The sequence below is a fragment of the Helianthus annuus genome, chromosome 9 (genome assembly GCF_002127325.2).
Source record: "Helianthus annuus cultivar XRQ/B chromosome 9, HanXRQr2.0-SUNRISE, whole genome shotgun sequence".
NCBI classification, from domain to species: domain Eukaryota; kingdom Viridiplantae; phylum Streptophyta; class Magnoliopsida; order Asterales; family Asteraceae; genus Helianthus; species Helianthus annuus.
This window is the reverse complement of record NC_035441.2, coordinates 125,000,315-125,008,464: the sequence shown is the minus strand read 5'-3', so window position 1 is coordinate 125,008,464 and position 8,150 is coordinate 125,000,315. Positions and strand designations below refer to the sequence as shown.

General features: G+C 38.1%; 1 non-coding gene across 1 annotated transcript; it reads left to right on the top strand.

Moving 5' to 3' along the window:
* Window positions 1-2,803: 2,803 nt before the first annotated feature.
* On the top strand, window positions 2,804-2,910 carry LOC118482415. Its single transcript, XR_004868455.1, has one exon. It is a non-coding gene; the product is annotated as a small nucleolar RNA R71 (small nucleolar RNA).
* Window positions 2,911-8,150: the final 5,240 nt, after the last annotated feature.

Genomic DNA, 8,150 nt, shown 5'->3' with positions numbered 1-8,150 from the left:
CATTAGAAAACCGAATGTTGTTACTAAAATAAAAGGGTTAAAAATAAAAAGGTTTAGGTGGGTAAAAAGGGTGATGGTTTTGGGTTAAGAAATGAAAAGGTTTAGGCTCAAAGGGGTTAACTAGGGGGATTTTGGGTAGGTGGTAAAAAAATGAAAAATAATGGTATAGAAAGAATAAGGGTTAGTCCTAATGCCTCCATCATTTACTTACTTGGGTTTAAGTTGGTAAGGACCGTGAATGTATTGTTGTGGCAAGTTCTAGAGTCGTACGAACCAAGCGGCTATTCACACAAGAAACGAAAAATGAGCATTTAGTGTAAAGATATGTATTTGTATGCTCGTTAAAGGCTCAAAACTCACTTTTGTGGGAAAGGGTTTTTTATGTGATCAAGTATATATAATCAAATTTTAACTAAGTTTGTCATGCCTTTTCATAATTTTCTTATGTTGGTTCTTTTTATCACGACGCAATCGGTTGTAAACTTATAAAAATATAACCTTGTTAGAACTTGAATTCCCAACTTAAACTTAGACAAGTAAAAAAAATGAAAATTTTTGAAAAAATTTGGGGTGATTAGCGGTTCCAATAGAGTTTTGTGTAAGGCTTGTTATTAGGACTTGCAAAATTCAAGGTTTTAGCATCCCCCCCCCCCACACTTAAATTACACATTGTCCTCAATGTGTCCCAAAAATAAGTTTTTAGGTTGATTGAATGTGTAAAATGGTGTTAAAAGCAAAATTTTATGTTACTGGCATCCTGGACACGGCCTCGTGGGGACCGGGCACGGCCCCGTGTTCAGGTGCCAGCGACAAAAATTAAAGAAAAGAAACAGAAGCCTGGACATGGGGGCGTGTTCAGCGAACACGGCCCGTGTCCAGTTACCTGAACTGGGCAATTTTCTGCAGAGTATGCAGCACGGGGCCGTGTTGGGCGGACACGGCCCGTGCTGAGCTTACTGTAATGAAGAAATTATTGTCGGGTGGCCCTGTTTTCGTGCATGGGGCTATGTTTCTCGTTTCCCTTGTTATCCTTGACCATCACGGGTGTGTTTTATTCCTGAAAATTAAAATTAAACTAAAAGATTAAACTAAACTAAGGATAGTTCCGCTGAATGCCTCCGTGGTGCGCCACGTTTATAAGGGTCCTTGGCTAGACCCAAGGTGAGGTTATATGTTTTCCGAGCGGGATGTTTTGCATCCCATGTTGCACCGTCGGAGAGCATCATCCAAACTCGAATCAATAACCTTCATGTAATTGACCGGGTCATCGTCCTCTATTCTCTTCCCAACCCCGAACTTCACTTCCTTATCCCCATATTTTAAAGTGAGTGTTCCGTCATTCATGTCTACCACTGCTTGCGCGATGGCTAGAAATGGCCTCCCTAGTATGAGGGGGACTTCGGTGTCTTCTTCCATATCTAGTATGACAAAGTCGGTCGGGTAGACGAAATTGTCGACTTTCATAGATTTTCAGCGACACCTTGCGGGTATTTGACGGATCTATCAGCAAGTTGTATACTCATCTTGGTAGGGCTCGTTTTTCATAGGCCGAGTCGTTTGAACATTGATGCGGGCATGAGGTTAATGCTAGCCCCAAGGTCGGCTAGTGCATTACGAATGGGGGAATCCCCGATTGAGCAAGGAATTGTGAAGCTTCCGGGATTAATCTTCTTTTGGGGAAGTTTGTTGAGTACGAGGGCGGAGCATTCTTCGCCTAGGTTAACTAATTGCAATGATTCAATTTTCCTTTTATGTGTGAGGAAGTCCCTCATGAATTTTGAGTATTTAGGCATTTGAGTTAGGACTTCTATGAAAGGAATATTAACATGCAATTGTTTTAGTAGACTTTCGAATTTTTCGAATTGCTCATTGGTCTTTGGCGAATTAACCTACCAGGGTACGGAACCGGATGAGCCTTGGTGGGCTCTTGAAATAGAGGAGAAGCCTTATCTTGTTGGGGTGGGGTTGTGCTTTCCTCGGTTGGTGGCGGCGGAGCTTCCACGGGACCCACGGTACGGTTTCTTAATGTTATGAGATGAACTTGAGCTTTTGGGTTTGTTTCGGTATTACTTGGTAACGCGCCTTGTGGTCTCTCGGAGAAATTTTGGGCTAGTTAATTTAATTGTTTTTCAATGTTTTGTATACTAGCTTGTTGATTTCTAAAATTAGATTCCAATTGTTGAAATCGATCCGAGTTTTTCTTTTCAGTGTCGGAGATGAGGCGAGATACGGTATCTTCAAGCCTCTCTCGTCCACCTTGTTGTTGAGGAAAATTTTGTGACTCATTTCTTTGTTGTTGAAAGTTTGTTCGTTGGTTTGGGTTTTGTTGGTTACTACTATTGTCGGGTTCTCTCCAACCAAGGTTGGGGTGGTTATGCCATCCTTGGTTGTAGGTACCCGTTGGAGGACCCGACGGCCTAGGTCTATTATCAATGTAGTTTACCGATTCTGGTTGATCGTCTGTTTCTTTCATACAACTCCAATTTTCATGTGGCCCACCACACCCTTCACAGGCCATAACGAGACCATTTTTGCCATTTCTAACTTTTTAATTTTTGAAGAAAGGGCCTCGATTTGGTCTTGTAAAGAAGTGCTTTCATCAACCTTATGGGCGCCCGGGGCAATAGATTTATTACCTCGGGGAGTGTGCCACTGAAAATTGTTTTGAGCAATTTCCTCAATTTGATTGTATATTTCATGTGGGCGGCGGTTACCTAAAAGTCCCCCGGAGCTAGAGTCAAGTGTTTGTCTTGTGTGTGGCAACAACCCATTATAGAAAGTGGATACTTGTTGCCATATCGCAAGACCGTGATGAGGACACTTTCGCAATAGCTCCTTGAACCATTCCCAAGTTTCATATAAGGATTCCTCGTCCTCTTGTGAATATGTATTAATTTCAGTCATTAATTTAGCCGTTTTAGCGGGAGGGAAGTACTTATATAGAAATTTTTGGGCTAGTTCATCCCAGGTGTTTACCGATCCAACTAGGAGGGCGTTGAGCCAAGCTTTTGCTCGGTCTTTTAGTGAAAAAGGAAACATTCAGAGGCGGATGGCGTCATTGGATGCTCCATTGATCCGAAAGGTATCACATATTTCTAAGAAATTAGTAATATGTAGATGGGGATCCTCGTCCGCAAGCCAATGGAAGGTTGCGGAGTTTTGAAGCATTTGTATCAAATGTGGCCGAAGTTCGAAGTTATTGGCTTCGACATTCGGTGCATTGATAGCGGCGCGGAGATTACCTACGGTGGGTCGTAGGTAATCCATGAGGGTACGTTGGTCCGCCATTGGAAGTGGTTCCCCCGAAACTTTCTCTTGGTTTTTAGCTTTAAGTCTTTTTCTGAGAAAGCGTTCGGGTTCTTCTAGAGGTTCTTTTATGTCTTTATTAGAACTAGAGCTCATACACTACGTAGAAGGTTCAGATGTGGCGTTTGGTTCCAAGTCCTGCAATAAAAACAGAAAAGAACGTTGGTCAGAAAGTTCACCACGGCCCCGTGCTCAGTGAACACGGCCCGTGGTCGGAGATACAACGATTGTTTTCCGGATCCCTGTTACTGGAAAGTTGGACATGGCCCCGTGTTGCACCGACACGGCCCCGTGCTCAGCCCTCTGTAACTCGGAAAATAAAAACTGCCAGTGATACTGCTGGGCATGGCCCGTGTCCGACCAAGCACGGCCCGTGCTGAGCTCTGCAGAAGCTGAAAAATTAAGAAAATCCTAAAAAAATAAAAAAAAAATAGAAAAAATGATTAGGCCGTTGATTCCTAACTTTCTTAAAATCCTTGTGTCCCCGGCAACGACGCCAAAAACTTGATGCGTGTTAGGTGTAATATATTTTAGATGTATATTTTAAGCCCTTTTTACAATTTTTGCCCAAGTTTTAAATTTATAAAACATGATATTTACTAACACTAAACACACATATGGGCAAGTGCACCCATCGTGGACGTAGTATATTGTTGGTAAGATACCGAGGTCGTCCAAGGACACAAGAGCTTTTAGTACCGGTTTATCCTCAACGTCTAATCAAATCAAAAAGTTAGAAAAAGGTTTTTAAACTATGAAAATAAAACTAACTAAAATGCTGAAAAATAAAATAAAAATAAAAACAGATAGACAAGATGAATCACTTGGATCCGACTCGTGTGTAGTGTAACCTTTGATTATTTTCTCACTTTTGCACTTGTTTAAGAGATTATCTTAGTTATTGTAGTAGGCCCCTCTTTTGAAGGTGACGTTACCCTCAACCCAGTAGTTTGAGTCAGCAAGGATACAATCCTAAAGGGTCGGATTATTGAAAGATAATTAATTAAGTTATTAATGCATAATGTGGTAGGCCCCTCTTTGGAAGGCGACGTTACCCTCAGCTAAGTAGTCTAAGTCAGCAGGGATACAGTCCTGAGTAGCTGGGTTAAAGTTTTAATAGTAGTTTAACTTATGAGGGGATCAAAGAGTTTGGACCCCCGCCATCCAACACCTTTGGGTATTGAAGGAGGTCCTACTAAATTTGACCCAGGTCCTTTGCAGGATCTATACACTGAACAATGGCAAGACTCTTACCAAACCGTTCCCTTAACCCCCGACCAGGTAGCCAACATACCTCCATATAGACCGTGGAGATATGAATGGTGAAAATCTTTTATTTTATATAGACAGTAAAATAATGCCAAGACACCACGGACAAACGGTAAGGAAGAATCACCTTCAACATAAGAAATTAGTAATTAAAGTCATTAATACAAAACCAATTAAAAAGTGCAAAAGATTAAAAATAAAAAGTATTACACTAAACACTTGTCTTCACCAAGTGATGTAAGAGACTTAGGCAAACATGGCCTTTGATTGTCAAGAACTCTTACGATCAATCTTGGATCCCGAGACGACTCACACACTCTATGATGGACAATGGATGATGGTGGTGGATGATGGTGTTGTGATGGTGGTGGGTGAAGTGTGAGAGAGGTGGTGTGGCAAGGGATGAGTTGCAAGAGCTCCAAACACTCCTATTTATAGGCTGAACAGAAGCTCGGGCACGGCCCCATGTCCATCTGACACTCTCTCTCTTCATTAATTGTAATTCGCAATTACAATAAATGCGCCTGCAGTAAGTTGACCACGCCCCCGTGTCTGCTGCGCACGGCCCCGTGGTGGGCAGTAGAAGCTTCTATAGGTTTGTCTTTTCTGCTGCTTCTTGGGCACGGCCCCGTGCTCGTTGAGCACGGGGCGTGTTCAGTCTTCTGTTTTCTTTGTTTTGCTTGGGAAGATGCTGTCGGGGGGTCGGGTATATCACTTTTGTTTCTTTTCTTGTATTTATGTTAGATTTTGTTGTCTTTTTTCTTCTTTTGTTATTTTGAGCTCATTTAATCCTGAAAATACAAAAGGAAGACAAAAGCACACTTTTTCCAACATTAGTACTAAAAAGGGTTAGTTTTAAGCCACAATTGATGAAATTTATATGTTGCATTTTGTGCACATCAGTGTGTTATATTCAGAGGATTTCTTTTTATTTCATTCTTGTGTTATGTGAAGGATTGTGACTTGGTATTCAGATGACTATAGTACTATACTTTAATGTGTGTAATCTTTGTGTTTGATTTGGCGATGTCATGTTAAAAGGAGATCAGGTGTCTCATGTAGTATGCCAGATATGTCTTCAACGTTGAGGCTCAGCCAAGCACCATCACAGCAGCAGCAGCGGTCACAGCAATCAATTTCTCAGAGGATTTCATCTCAGCATAACTTCTCTCAGTTCTCGCAAAATTCTCAAGATGACACGCTGACAAATGACCATGTTTATCTGAATTTAGTTTAAGTATTTAATCACGAATGACCATGTTTGAAAACAGTGGTTGAAACCACTGTTGTAATCAAATTGAGGTTGGAGAAAACAGTGGTTGAAACTACTGTTGGGTAATATTTTATTAGGTTTATTGGGTTTAAACAGTGTTTTATGGAGAAAACAGTGGTTGAAACCACTGTTCGGCTAAAACAGTGTTTTGTGGAGAAAACAATGGTTGAAACCACTGAACCATAGTTTTAACCTAACAGTGGTTTCAACCACAGTTTTAACCTAACAGTGGTTTTAACCATTGTTTTCTGCACAAAACATTGTTTTAACTCAATAAACCCAATAAAAATTACCCAACAGTGGTTTGAACCACTGTTTTCTCCAAGCCCAACAATGTTTTTTTTTAATTACAGATCAACCAAGATTAGTTACCTCAGATTTGGTCTTAATCGCATAATGACGGCCGGAAAAAGTGAAGAGAAAAGGTAAATATCATGGTTATGATCATTAGATTGTTTGCAATTCGTTACAAATTGTTTACCATTTTTTAGTATTTCATGTTTCACTTTCAGATATTGGTATTCTTAGATGCTAATAAAAAGGGGCTGATATGGATGAAACTACGAGTTGCATACTTAGGTGATGGTATAAATTGGTTAATTTGAGATGTGAATAGCTAGAGCATGGTGGAAAATCGATGTATTATGTATAAAACTTTACTTATCTTAAGACACCATTATACCCCTTCTTTCATTATAATTGCAGAGAGAGAAATTAGAGAAAAAGAAGAGAAGAAAACGAGAAGAGAACGTGCTAATGATTTTGTTAGACATCTTTTAGACAACTTTTATTAAGTTTGTTAAACATCTTTTATATGTACTTATAGTTGTCTTTTAGCTATAATAGATAACACATTTTGGTACAATATCTATACATGTATCTATTTGTTCTATCAATATGTATTATGCATGGTTTTCTAAGAAACAACCCGTGTTTGCACACGGGTCTTACCGCTAGTACTATATAATAAAATAAACCACTTTAGGGACACTTGTCATCATATTAGGCCATCTCTTATAGATAATTATTATTTTAATTTAATTTCTTCTAATTAATTATAGATAACCCCCCTACTAAATATTATTAGTTTAATATCTGATGGATAATTAATAATTATTATTAAGTTTAATCTCCTTCTCATTTATAATATTATTTAGAGTTAACTTCTATTTTGCTCCCTGTAGTTTATCGTTTTAATGGTTTTGCTCCAATCTTTTAAAAATAGCCATTTTACTCCTTAGTCTATGAAACCCATCACGATTTCACGCCCCGTCCCAAACAAAATCCATTTTAAACGTTAAAAATCGTCACTTTCATAACACACGATGGACAACTATGACCATAATTAGACCAATACCTAGACTGAAACCTAACAGTTTTTAACGTTTAAAATTGGATTCCGTTTGGGGCAGAGAGTGAAATCGTGATAAGCTTGATAGATCAGGGAGTAAAATGGCTATTTTTAAAGGATTGGGACAAAACCGTTAAAACGACCAAACCACAGGGAGCAAAATGGACTAATATTATTTATCATTTATACATTTACGGAGTTTTAAATAAAGGGTTAAATTTATTGAGACTTCGTTAACAAATTTTGCAACAACAGAATAATCTATTTTTATCACGAAAACCAAACTTTGTATTAATATATTAAATATTTTTATTTTCACTATACAAAATTATATTTACTTGACCCATGAAACAGATGAGGTTTTTTAAGATATAATTTTTTTGTTATTTGATATATAAAATTAGATTTATTCAATTCGTATAATACACGGTTTTTTTTAAGGATATATATTTTTTATTATTTAGTACAGAAAATTACATTTATTCAAACCGTGTAATGCGCATATTTTTAAAGATGTAATTTTTTATTGTTTGGTATATAAAATTACATTTATTCAACCCGTATAATAAATGAGGTTTTTTAAAGATGTATTATTTTATTATTTGGTAAACAATACTATATTTATTCAACCCGCGTAATACACGTGGTTTTAAATATATAAATTTTTTATTTGGTATATAAAATTACATTTATTCAACCCGTACAATATGGTTCTTATAGATATAACTTTTTATTATTTAATATATAAAATTAGGGTTAAGACCTGCCCGCGTTGCGGCGCGGGTACATCGTAAACATTGAATGGACTAGTCCAAACGTTATATGATGCATTAATCATATGAAAACACACATTTCGGCGTATCCAGTTGAACTCAGTGTAACATGTATAAGCATTGTGATTGGATCAAACGTAAAGTAAATGGAATTCATATCGAACAATCATAACGTATT